Genomic DNA, 12895 nt, shown 5'->3' on the forward strand with positions numbered 1-12895 from the left:
GCTTCGAATGACGGCCAAAAGCGCTTGTCTTTTACTGTGACCATTTACTGTTCAATATGTTGCAGTTTTATAAACAAGAAAGTGAACAACTTGAGCCTGACGGACATGTTGCATCTCAGTAAGCTAGCAAGAGTAGGCTACACAACAGACAACTTCCGTGTAGCTTACTTCAAAATAAAAGCACTTCCTGTGACGGTTCGCAGTAAAACTAAATTACTGTTAAATAAGGTTGTGTAGGCTACCTTTTCACAAATCAGCTGTAAATCAAGTACTGTAAATAATGTTAATAGTGAGTTTTAATCACACTATAATTGAACATTTCCTTTAGAGTGTTTTAACCAAAACAACATGAATTTCTTATTGAAGTGCTATAAACAAACATTTTACAACAACGCCATACTTTTGAGTATTTTCATTTTCTCCTACTTGCCTATTATATGTTTTACTTATCTATTTTGTATAGCTTTAGTTAATTTGCATATTTATATTAATTATACAAAATATGAATAATCTATGATGTATTAAAGTGGATAAAGAGGAGACTTTATTGATCCGGTGGTGAAATTCACAAGCTAGCTGCCAAATCAAACTTCCCCTGTTATTTTGGTGAAAGTAACTGAAAAGTAATGCAAAAGTAGTGTAACGCATTACAATTCAGAGACAGTAATATTGTAATATAACTAATTACTCTCAAATGACAGTAACTAGTAATCTATAATGTATTACATTTTGGAAGTAACTTGCCCAACACTGTTGGCAACCCTGTTGTAAAAACTCGTTGCCGACTCTCCCCCCCCCTCCCATCGTCTCCCTCTGGTCATGTGCATTTGTTTTCAAAGAAGCCGGCGAATGCACGGAGCCATTTCCACTGAAGTAGACAGCTAGTAAGCTAGCTAGTAAGCCCGTAACAGACAGCGATCATAATAAAAAACAGACAATAGCAAACATCCTGAGGTCACAATAACAAGAAATACAAAGATTAAACTGAGTTTATCCCAAAGATACTTACAAGTGCAACAGCAAGAACGCCAAGCAGTCTTCTGTTTGTCTCAGTTCTCGCCATTCTGAACAGCTCTGATGTTTACTCGTGTCTGACTCCTCTCTCGGTCAGTCTGCCGTTTCCTCTTTCTCTGTTCCTCCAACAATGTTTTCCTAGCTTTCTGCTTCTTTTTTGCCGGCTCAGCCATGACGATAGTGTGAAAGACTCCATTGCTACCTTGTTCTTATAGCTAGCCGGTTCCTGGATGTGTGCAGTGCCGTGAAGCAATTTGTTACACGGCGAGACCTGATATCACGCCATACTTCCTGACGCTGAGGCTGGCGGCCCGCCAGCCGAAAGTTGCGAGGGTGGTTTTTCAGGTCACAGGCGCTAGGGGGGAGCGAGACGACCACCATTCAACTCGAAAAAAGTCATATAACCATTCCAATGACTCCGAAGCTGTTCAGTTAAGGTAAATTAAGCTAAAAAAAAACTGCATAGTTCCCCTTTAAGTACAAATTTGAGGTACTTGTACTTTAGTAGAGTATAGAGTATATAGTAGAGTATTTTCTTTTAATGCCACTACTTTACTTTTTACTTCACTCCAATAATCTGACAGCTTTAGTTATTAGTTACTTTTTTTCATTTCATGTTTATTTGAATAGGGACAGATGCTACGACACGGACGTGTGTCCAACAAATCTCTAATGTACAGCATCACAATATTAATAGCTATTGCTAATTTCCAATGCCCGTCTTACTTTACGAATTAAGAGTTTTGCACACAAAACACATGCAGTGCATAACATACGATGCTTTGTTATAAAGTAAACTAGCCAATAATATACAGGCCTACAAGTCCAGCTGATATGATTAGACCATTAATCACATAGCTGATTGACAGAACTGTTTTGATCGTTTCCAGTTTATTAAATGTGATTTTTCTGCATTGAGTACTTTTACTTTTAGTTTATTAGTTTATAATGTTGTGGACAGTCCCCTTTATTTAACTGCACAGTAAAAGGAGCAGCTTTAGCCTCTACGGCTAATTTCCAGCTGCAGGCCCCGGCCAGCTGACAATAGGCATCCTAAAAATGGTTAACAAACTAAAATAAATGACATTACTTTATGTACATTGTCCTGATGATGCTGCGTTCTGTTAGTGGCACGTGCCTGCATGTAGGTATGGTATGGTACACCCAAACTGCAATGTGCATAGTGATGCTATTACAGGTTTTTTTCGATTACTAAACTCAAACTACAGTCACCTGAACTAAACAGTTCACATCACCTGCAAAACTCATTCCAAGCAACACAACTCTTAACACACGTCTCAGAACAGGCTCAGTGCAGCCAAACACTCAGAACAGTCCTCACTGAGATAAAGACCGTTTTATGCTTCTGCGTCGAATGCACGGCATACCCCCGCAGACCCCTCTACGTCTACGCCGGACCCTACGCCGTAGCCTGACCTGCACCTCTCAAAAAATGTAACTACATGTCGCAGCGACGCACATCGCCACGTCGTGGCTTGGTAGCGTTGCATTTCCCCCCCGACTCATTTCCTGGTTCTCCCTTCATAAACAACATGAAATCAAGGAGAGGGTTAACTTTTCCTGCTCCAGATTTCCCACCGTGGTCAGAAAGAACAGAGGAGACACTTTGTTTCTCTCACTATGACTAGAGTCCCTACTCGCTCTGAAGCTAATCGCTGTCACTCTCTCACTGCACACATGCTGGCTCGACGCACACAGATATAGATATAGATTTTATAATATACCAATTTTTACATAAGGTAAACAAGAAGGAATGAAAATCAGCAATGTGCTTCAATATAGTATTTTGTCTCTAGTAATTTATGGAATTATTGGAAAAAAAACTAAAGGTGCATAACAGTAACAAAGAATAGTGTGACTAATCCTGCCTCTCTCCAGCATCATGAGGCAACTTTTCTTCATCACACTGGATGTCTGCATCATCTCTAAATACAAATTACAGTAATGTGGTGTTCCCATTGCTTTCACCTCCATTACTTTCTGAAAAACAGTAAGAATGCAGTTTTACTATAGTAAAGATATAGTGTTTTTCACATTTTTTTTATAGCTGTGTATGTAACCTCAGAAATCTTACCTGGACATGTTGGTATCTTTGCTCTTTTACCTGAAAAAAAGGCTTTCTGAGCTTTCTCTGTATAAATACCGTCTATGTTCACTAACTAGTATAAAACAAGACACCTGCTTAGGCTTTCAGCTAAAATTGTAATCAGCAGTGTTTGATAGGCACCAGACTGAAATCTATTCTGTTTTGAATGTGTGGTTAACAGTTTATACAGCAGTGTGTTAGCATTTCAACAAAGTGCTGTAGATCCACAGTGTTGTGCAGGTTGTGGTTAAGGTTATGGGATAAGTGTGTAGAGTTTTGAAAACTGTGTTCAAGCAATGAAAAATGAACAAGAGTTTGGTCCACATGAGCTGCTGCTGTGCAGACTGTAGTTAGAGGTTTGCACGTTACTCCAGTTGTGCCCACTGTTGTCTAGCTATCGAAAAAAAACTATAATTCAAATTCAATGGTATGACAGGTAATGAAGTGGCAGTTACAAATGGTGAAGTGCAGGGAAACCCTGGTCTCTGTCTACTGTTGGATATCCAGTATAAGGTTAAGGTCTATATATATATGTGTGTGTGTGTGTGTGTGTGTGTGTGTGTGGTGTGTGGGGTGCTTGTTCCTCAGCAGCTGACCCAAGCAGCAGCAGCACCTGGAGACAGAGGAGGAAATGGGATCATCTGCGTTAACACGTTCTGCTGAGCTCTCTCCAAGTCATAAATTTTCCTTCAAGTGGTAGCAGTAACACTGCAGGCTGAAGTCAATCCAGGGCTTCTGCCAGAACTCACGGGGGTAATGCCAAGTCTCAGCTTGCCTGCACTGGTTTCACTTGTCAAACCACCAGCCCATAAAGACGACTGAATGGAGTGCTTACTTGACGCATCTTGTGGAATGTCTTGATGGTGGATAGAAGGGCTCGAATCATCCAAACACATTCACACCGACGTAGTGTGTGTGTGTGTGTGTGTGTGTGTGTGTTACTTAAGTAAAAGTATGTATCATCAGGAAAATGTACTTAAAGTATTAAAAGTAAAAGTACTCTCAGTTAGCTGTATCAGCAGAATGTCTACATGCTCTCTGTATTGTGTGTGTGTGTGTGTGTGTGTGTGTGTGTGTGTGTGTGTGCGCGTATGTGTGTAACCTTCAGAAGCAGGGACACGTCCACTTTATGCAACATATGCAGCATTTAACCCTTGTGTTGTCCTCCTTCTGTTTGGTCTGTAAAGTATAAAGTATAACCCCATTCTGTATTACATCTTCTTAGCCCACTTCATTCCAACCTATTACCACTAGTGTTACACTTATTTCTGGAAGACATGGTCAATAAACCTCATTAATATTAACGTATACCTAACTTCTGAGTTAAATTTTTTTTTTATTTTGACTAACAATTAAAATCAGAGGATGTGGAGTGGATCACAGACTGGTATGCGTCAACGTTTAGTCAGGAAACTGTTTTGAAACCATTTCAGTTTCTTTTCAAATGCTATAAAGTTGAATAAAACTCCCACAATTTGATGAAAGTAATGATCTGATCCTTCATTTTACTTGCAAAAAGCGTTGGAACCATCCATGTTATTTTTGAGGCAATTTGGTTAAAAGTAACCTATATTTCTGATACAGAAACTTTGACAACAGGAGGGTTAAGGTTCTGCTGTATAAGCGCTACATGTTGTGTTTGTGACGCCCCCTCTTCTGTCTCTCTGTTGTGCCTCTGAAGGAATATTTGGTTCTGAGCACTTTTAGCACTTCAACCACGAATCTCATATGGTATCAATTATTGCTGACCTAGACAAAAATAATGACAACTCAAATGTTCGCTGTGATGGATTGCCTTCCTCTCGTCTGTGGAATTTGTATCTCCTGCCATTAATTCAATTCAATTCAATTCAATTTTATTTATAGTATCAAATCATAACAGGAGTTATCTCAGGACACTTTAGAGATAGAGTAGGTCTAGACCACACTCAATAATTTACAAAGACCCAACAATTCCAGTGATTCCCCCCAAGAGCATGCATAAATGCGTAAATGCGACAGTGGCAAGGAAAAACTCCCTTTAGGAAGAAACTTTGGACAGACCCAGGCTCTTGGTAGGCGGTGTCTGACGGTGCCGGTTGGGGGTGTGATGAACAGTGGCAATGATAGTCACAATAAAGATAATGACTAGAAATAGTAGTTTCAGGGCGCTACAGGGCATAGCAGGGCACAGCAGAGCACAGCAGAGCATGGCAGGGCGTAGCCGGGTGTGGCAGGACGTTGCAGAGCGTAGCAGGGTGTAGCAGGGCGTAGAGTGGGACCACGGCAACAGCTGCAACCATGATTTAGGTGCCATCCTAATCCAAGGAAACATGCAGGGCGAAAAAAAAGCATAAGGACTCCGGGGAATAAGCTCCCCAGAGCTAGGTTAGTAACAAGCATTTCTGGGACACGGATACACACAGATGGAAAGAAAGAGGAGAGAGAAGCTTAGTGTGTCAAAGGAAGTCCCCCGGCAGTCTAAAACTATAACAGCATAACTAAGAGCTGCAGAGAAGCAGAGATAGGGAGGCGGCGCGCCGTGACTGTGGCTACACACCCTCCCCCGCCGGTCTAGGCGAACGCTGCAACTCCTCACTCCCTAAATATACGTAAGCTTTCTATGAAGAGAAGCAGAGATAGGGAAGGGGTGCGCCATGACTGTGGCTACACACCTTCCCACGCCGGTCTAAGCGAACACTGCAACTCCTCACTCCCTAACTATAAGCTTTATCGAAAAGGAGAGTTTTAATTTTACTCTTAAAAGTGGTGACGGTGTCTGCCCCCCGAACCCAGACTGGGAGCTGGTTCCACAGGAGAGGATCCTGATAGCTGAAGGCTCTGGCTCCCATTCTACTTTTAGAGGGAGCGTAGTGATCTAGTGGGACAGTAAGGTACTATGAGCTCTTCTAGATATGATGGTGCTCGACCATTTAGAACTTTGTAGGTCAGAAGAAGGATTTTAAATTCAATCCTGGATTTTACAGGAAGCCAATGGAGAGAAGGTAATACAGGAGAAATACGATTTCTTTTCTTAGTTCTTGTCAGAACACGCGCTGCAGCATTCTGGATCAGCTGGAGAGTCTTTAGGTTTTTAGTTGAGCATCCTGATAATAGGGAATTACAGTAGTCCAGCCTGGAAGTAACAAATGCATGGACTAGTTTTTCCGCATCATTTTGAGACAAGATGTTTCTGATTTTGTCAATGTTACGAAGGTGAAAAAAGGCTGTTCTAGAGGTTTGTTTTAAGTGGGCGTTAAAGGATATATCCTGATCAAAAATAACTCCTAGATTTCTGAATGAATTAATGAATTAATGAAACCAGTAGCTGTCTAGGAGGTACATTTTTCAGGAAAGCATTTCACATTTTATGTTACAAAAGTAAAAAAAATGACAGATGACTTTCCCATTTACCTGCTAGGGTATAGATTGGGTTGGGTTTATTTGCCCAGATTTGCTCACAGCAACGTGTTTTAATAATGTTACTCTGGATAATTCACAGTTTTTATACGGAGAGGAAGGTTCACTGAAAAGGTAAACACTGTTGTTTGGAAGGAAATAAAACTGGTATAATACAAGAACAACTATTCAAAAATAAAGTAAATACAAAGGAAAGAATGTACAAATGTGCACACTGCCCTGCAAAGGCAAAAGACCTTAACTCGCCAGAGTGTGAAACTGAGAAAAATGACTTTAAAGATGCTGTAGGTAGGATTGTGAAGAAAAATTTCAACAACTTCTCAGTCCCTCCCCCCTTTCTGCTAAAGCCCAAAATGGTCTCCTAAGCCCCTCCTAAGGGAGAATGAAGGCATGTGCATGAGCAGTGATTGACACGCAGTTAGACACCCCCCCTGGCCCTGATTGGTGCATCTGAACAGGGAGCGGTGGATTTTAGCAAATCACACTACAGGCTGTAGATGGTGCCAGAGGAGCCAGATTTTTTTTAAATGACCTGCTTCATGTAGTTCTGCTCGAACATAGGGTCAGTTTCAGCAAATATGACAGAAAGTTAGTTTTATAAGTCTTACCTATTGCACCTTTAAAGTGTCTTTGTTGTCTAGCCAAATGTATTATAGGTAGGACACTGAAAATCTGGCTATTACCTATTTTAATGAAGATAAGTCTGTAGCCTATAAAAAAACCTTGGGCTCAAACTTGACCTTTGACCCTTATTTGGAAGTGACTGTACTCTGCCTTATGTATACCCTCTGTATTATCTGCCAACAAATAAAGAGCCATGCCAAGGCTCTTCCATAATAATCAATATACTGTAGTTGCTGTACCCGGCCCCACAAGGAACTGAAATTAATAGAGAAAATCATTATAATGATAATAAAAAAGGTATAAAAATATAAGGTCCAAAAACATTTTATTTGACCAATATGCTAGCCTATTTCATTAATCAATGTTCACCAGGTTTTTCAAAAGAACAACCAAATTGACTCAAGATATTTCGCTACATGATAAAGGAGGTCTAGCCTGGCTCCGCCCTCCTACGTACTTCCGCTCAATTTTCATTTTCCTTCAGTACTACGTCTGGGTTTGCAGTATATTCTTGGGTTTTCTCCGACCAAATATTTGGCGGACCAATCAGTGAACAGAGGGAGTGGCTGAGAACGATGACGTTGAGGTTCAGTAACCTTCGGTGAGTTCCGTTATGGCGGCGGAGAAAGATGCGGTCCGTTGTGGCAACGCTGCCGAATATCCAGAAGTTAAAGCCCGAGAAAGAACAATCTTTGCTGAGTTTTGTTGGTGCCCATGATGTTGTGGCCCTCCTCCCCACGGGGTTCGGGAATTGTTTGATTTTCCAGCTCACTCCGTTAGTGGTGAAGGAGTTGGCTAAGGCTAACACTAGCGATGCTAAGCCAACGTCACGACCAAACGTTAGCGATTGGTTATGGCAGATCCAGAGTGGCTCTGGGCAGATCCAATCGTTTTAAACTTCAACAGAGTACCCGCCTTCAAGGAAGTTAAAACTTGTCAATGGAGAATGGCCAGACTCTCTGTCCAAATTAAATGGACCAGAGTCTGGTAGGACCAGGCTAAAGGAGATCTTGAATATCCCAAAAATGACAATAACTCATTTTCGACCAAAGATAACGTTTTTTTTTTTTTTTGCCTTTGCACGGCAGTACACCAGTGGCGAATAAAAATGTACAACCTTTTTAAATGGTATTTATAAAGATGTAAGTAAAACCTGTGTTTGCACTTAGTGCAGTATTGTGACATATACTTGTAATGACATCTAACAGTAATGAAGTGTTAAAAAGTTGTATTGCTTGTGGTAGGAATGATTTTTTGTAGCGGATTATAGGAGAATAGAGATTAAAGATTGGATTGGATTAAACAAGTAACAGGGATGCTGCCTTTGGACACATATAGCTGTTTTACTTTCTAAATGTTACTTTTCAATGCTGTGACCACCACAGACTAAAAATCCATTTACCTTTGTTGTATTGGGTGACAAAAGAGGTTGTCGACTTGAGACGGATCAAGCAAGCCATTTCCATCCAGTCCAGAGAAGACAGAGGTTAGCATCTCCCCCACATTCACAACTACTTAGACCTCCTGCACACTGGCTGCGTGGCCTGAGCGTGGCGTTTCTGTTGCGTGGCAGCTGCGTGGCGTTTTCTACGTCTTTACACACCAGAAACGTGTCTGACGCACATGTGTGTTTCCCATTGATAAAATGAAATAATAATAATGTTCTTCAACCCTGTATACTGATTTGATACAACAAAGACAATGTCGGCAGTATTGATGGCAAAATAGGCTACAGAATATTTCATTCTGGTGCAATATTTGAAAATCGATAATTATTTATTATTATTTTTTTAAATTACTATTATTTATATCTGCATTTATGTCAAAACCTAGAGACTTTCAAACATCAAAATGTCATTTATTAAATGTATTCGTGTCAAAATGACATATAAACATCTTTTCCTATTCTATTTTGCCTGGAAACGCTTCCAACACGCTTGCGTGTCTCGTGAAAAATAGACGTCGGTTCTATTTCTAGAATGCACGCGTTTTCGGCGTGGCTCGAGCCGCGCCTGAGATGTGCGTGTCACGCAGGCAGTGTGCAAGCTCTAACCTGTTACCATGGGAGCTGAAATAAAAACGGACATGCCACGCAGCTGACACACTCACGCCACACAGACAGTGTGCAGCCGGCCTTAACCTTGGTTCCACACCAGACTCATGTGAAAGCGTGAGATGCGGCTGAAAGCTCCAAAAAGCTAGTAAGTCAAAATATTACCAAAAACCATGCAATGGTCCTTTTAAAATATAAGATGACATTTTGAAAGTAGTTTTCTCAATTTGCCTTTTTAAGAGGACTGTGGTGTCGGACTCAGAGCTGAGTTATTGATTGGCCCCAGTGGTGGAATGTAACTAAGTACATTTACTCCAGTACTGTACGTAAGTCCAAATGTTGAGGTACTTGTACTTTACTTGAGTCTTTTCTTTTCATGCCACTTTCTACTTCTACTCCGCTACATTTCAGAGAGAAATATTGTACTTTTTACACCACTACATTCATTACAGCTTTAGTTACTTTACACATTAAGATTTCTGCACACAAAACACATGTAGTTTATAAAATACAATGCTTTGTTAAAAATTAAACTACCCAACAATATAATGGCCTACAAGTCCAGCTGATATGATTAGACCATTAAACACTTAGATGACTGACAGAACTGTTTTGATCATTTCCAGTTTCCACAAACTCAGCTTTCTGTACAGCGAGGCCCAGATTTGTCCTAGAGCAATGTGTAAAAAGATAATTTGGCCCTAAAGCTTAAATGTAGAAGTTCACTTTTTGAAATTCTTGAAATCTTTTGTGAAAACAAACCTACACCCGTGTGGATGAGATTGTTTTGGTGCTTGAAAGGAGTTTACCAAAGCCTTAAAGCACTAACACACCAATCCGATAATCGGCCGTCGGACAGTCTGGCGAGGTCAGTGACTCGCATCTGTTCAGTGTGTTCCGTGCCGTCGTCCGTTGGAGGGGCCATCGGCCTTCATTTGGGCCAATTTGACCTGTTGAATCAGAAGGCGGGCAGTCGGACTCAATAACCAATCTGATTGGTGGAGTGCTCACCCAGAAATGACGAGCGGGTGGAGCCTGACTAACGCCTCTCAAAATCTGACGAAAATCTTTTAAACTGACCTTTGTTGATCTGAAATGAAGACAGATTCAGCAACTGCACGGCCTATTTCTCTCTTAAAATGTTTTCAGAAACACGTTTCGGTGAACTATTTTCGTAAAATATGAGATCGTATTCCGAACGAAGCCGCCATTATGCCCGATTGTAAAATCCAGGAGAAGCCAGACCCATGTGACGCGTTCGTCCAATCAGCTGCCGGTTTTCATTTTTGGGCGACAATACAGATTAGCGCCGCCTGCTGTTATGGAGACGTATTACACGCTCAAGTCGGCGTCTCTTCGGTGTGTTCTGAGGCACTTTTTGGACCTCAGGGAGCCGACTGATCAGTCCGACTGCTTCTTCTGCCAACGGTCGGCCGTTGGGTTGGTGTGTCAGAGGTTTTAGGTTCACAAAACGGACGTCGGACATGCGAGTCCCCCGATCATACACAGAGGCCGATGGCGAGTCACAAGCTATCTTTCCTGTCTCCTAATCCGCCGCTTGACTTGAGTGACTTATAATAAAATGCAATGAAAAGGACGCCTATTCCTCCGATTCCAGCAATATCTAAACCTCATCGCTGAGCTGTATTATTGCTGAAATATTAATAGAGACATTGAAAGAACATCGTGTTGACATGCTGAAATGATTAGCCGATTAAACACTACGCTGATTGACACAACTGTTCGGATTGTTTCCAGTTTCTAAAATGTGAGAATTTCTCTGCATTGAGTACTTTTACTTTTAATACTTTAAGTACATTTTCCTGATGATACTTACATGCTTTTACTTAAGTAACATTTTCAATGCAGGACTGTTACTTGTAACAGAGTATTTTTTTTAGTGTGGTCTTAGTATTTTTATTTAAGTAAAGGATCAGAACACTTCTTCCACCACTGACTGGCACTAGCCTGCTGAAGAGTCACCCTTGGGTGCCATCAAGTGGTGAACAGTCACAGCAACACGTCAGCGTGCTCCTGCAGATCAAACTGGCTGCAACAAGTGATTGAGACAAAAGAGATTATTTGTTTTATTATAATAGAGAATACAAAATAAATATACATGATTTTTTTTCTCAACAGTCATTTGTACAGTGAAGGTTTTGCTAAAAGCAGTTAAATAAATGTTTATCTTTTTTTGATTTTCCTGCGCTGAGCTATTGCTGCCTTATCTGTAAATGCTATGAAAAGACAATACATTTAGGCCATATGTATATTTCAAACCTGTGCGCGCGCACACACACACACACACACACACACACACACACATATATAATACAGAGCATATTTGTATAAGAGTGGACAGACGCACCAAACCTGCAAAGCATTCTGCCGATGCAGCTCACTGAGAGCTTCAGGGACTGTAGGGCTCACTAAGAGATTCAGGGACTGTAGGGCTCACTAAGGGATTCAGGGACTGTAGGGCTCACTGAGAGCTTCAGGGACTTTAGGGCTCACTAAGGGATTCAGGGACTGTAGGGCTCACTAAGGGATTCAGGGACTGTAGGGCTCACTGAGAGCTTCAGGGACTGTAAGGCTCACTAAGAGATTCAGGGACTGTAGGGCTCACTAAGGGATTCAGGGACTGTAGGGCTCACTGAGAGCTTCAGGGACTGTAGGGCTCACTAAGGGATTCAGGGACTGTAGGGCTCACTGAGAGCTTCAGGGACTGTAGGGCTCACTAAGGGATTCAGGGACTGTAGGGCTCACTGAGAGCTTCAGGGACTGTTAGGGCTCACTAAGGGATTCTGGGACTGTAGGGCTCACTAAGGGATTCAGGGACTGTAGGGCTCACTGAGAGCTTCAGGGACTGTAGGGCTCACTAAGGGATTCAGGGACTGTAGGGCTCACTGAGAGCTTCAGGGACTGTTAGGGCTCACTAAGGGATTCTGGGACTGTAGGGCTCACTATGGGATTCAGGGACTCTAGGGCTCACGGAGAGCTTCAGGGACTGTTAGGGCTCACTGAGAGCTTCAGGGACTGTAGGGCTCACTGAGAGCTTCAGGGACTGTAGGGCTCACGGAGAGCTTCAGGGACTGTAGGGCTCACGGAGAGCTTCAGGGACTGTAGGGCTCATGGAGAGCTTGAGGGACTGTAGGGCATGTGGATCCTTTAAAAAAAGGTTTTCCTGTCGGACCTGAGGCCTATATAAGGAACCACTTATTTAAAGATGCTCGGCTGGGGTAGAGGATAATTGTGACCACATTTTGTGACACAAGCTCAACAAAGGCTTTTTATATGAATGGCACGGCGGGCATCGAATGCATCGCAGAAACTCAGATTTGCAGATGGAGTGTCTGTCTGTCTGTCTGTCTGTCTGTCTGTACAAACTGTCGAGAGAGGGCGACAATAAGTGCTTACGTTCAGGCACATGCAATACTATCCGAAAGGAAGAAATGTGAGGAGAGCGGCCTAGAGCTGCACTATATACTTCACAAAGGCGCGTGTCTATACATATCTACACACACCCAACTTTCATAGCACTGCCAGAACTTTAGTGTCTAAAGCAAGACATTAAAAAAACATGAAATACTTAGATTTTTTTATTTACCACTAAATATTTGAGCAATAACAGTGCATTAAAAGACAATGATTGTATCAATATCTCAATGAGAAAATCTTAAAATGTGTTGTTTTTTTAT

At 41.7% G+C, this 12895-nt stretch overlaps 1 protein-coding gene across 3 annotated transcripts in view; it reads right to left on the reverse strand.

The window, feature by feature from the left end:
- Nucleotides 1-11271: 11271 nt before the first annotated feature.
- cdk19 (cyclin-dependent kinase 19) overlaps nucleotides 11272-12895 on the reverse strand; it is an 85640-nt gene continuing 84016 nt past the window's right edge. For all 3 annotated transcript variants that reach the window (XM_035995777.1, XM_035995775.1, XM_035995776.1), the window contains exon 14: nucleotides 11272-11477. The gene's annotated coding sequence lies outside the window, so the exon portion shown is untranslated. The remainder of the gene's footprint in view (nucleotides 11478-12895) is intronic.

This window comes from Sander lucioperca, chromosome 19, assembly GCF_008315115.2.
Source record: "Sander lucioperca isolate FBNREF2018 chromosome 19, SLUC_FBN_1.2, whole genome shotgun sequence".
Taxonomy (NCBI): domain Eukaryota; kingdom Metazoa; phylum Chordata; class Actinopteri; order Perciformes; family Percidae; genus Sander; species Sander lucioperca.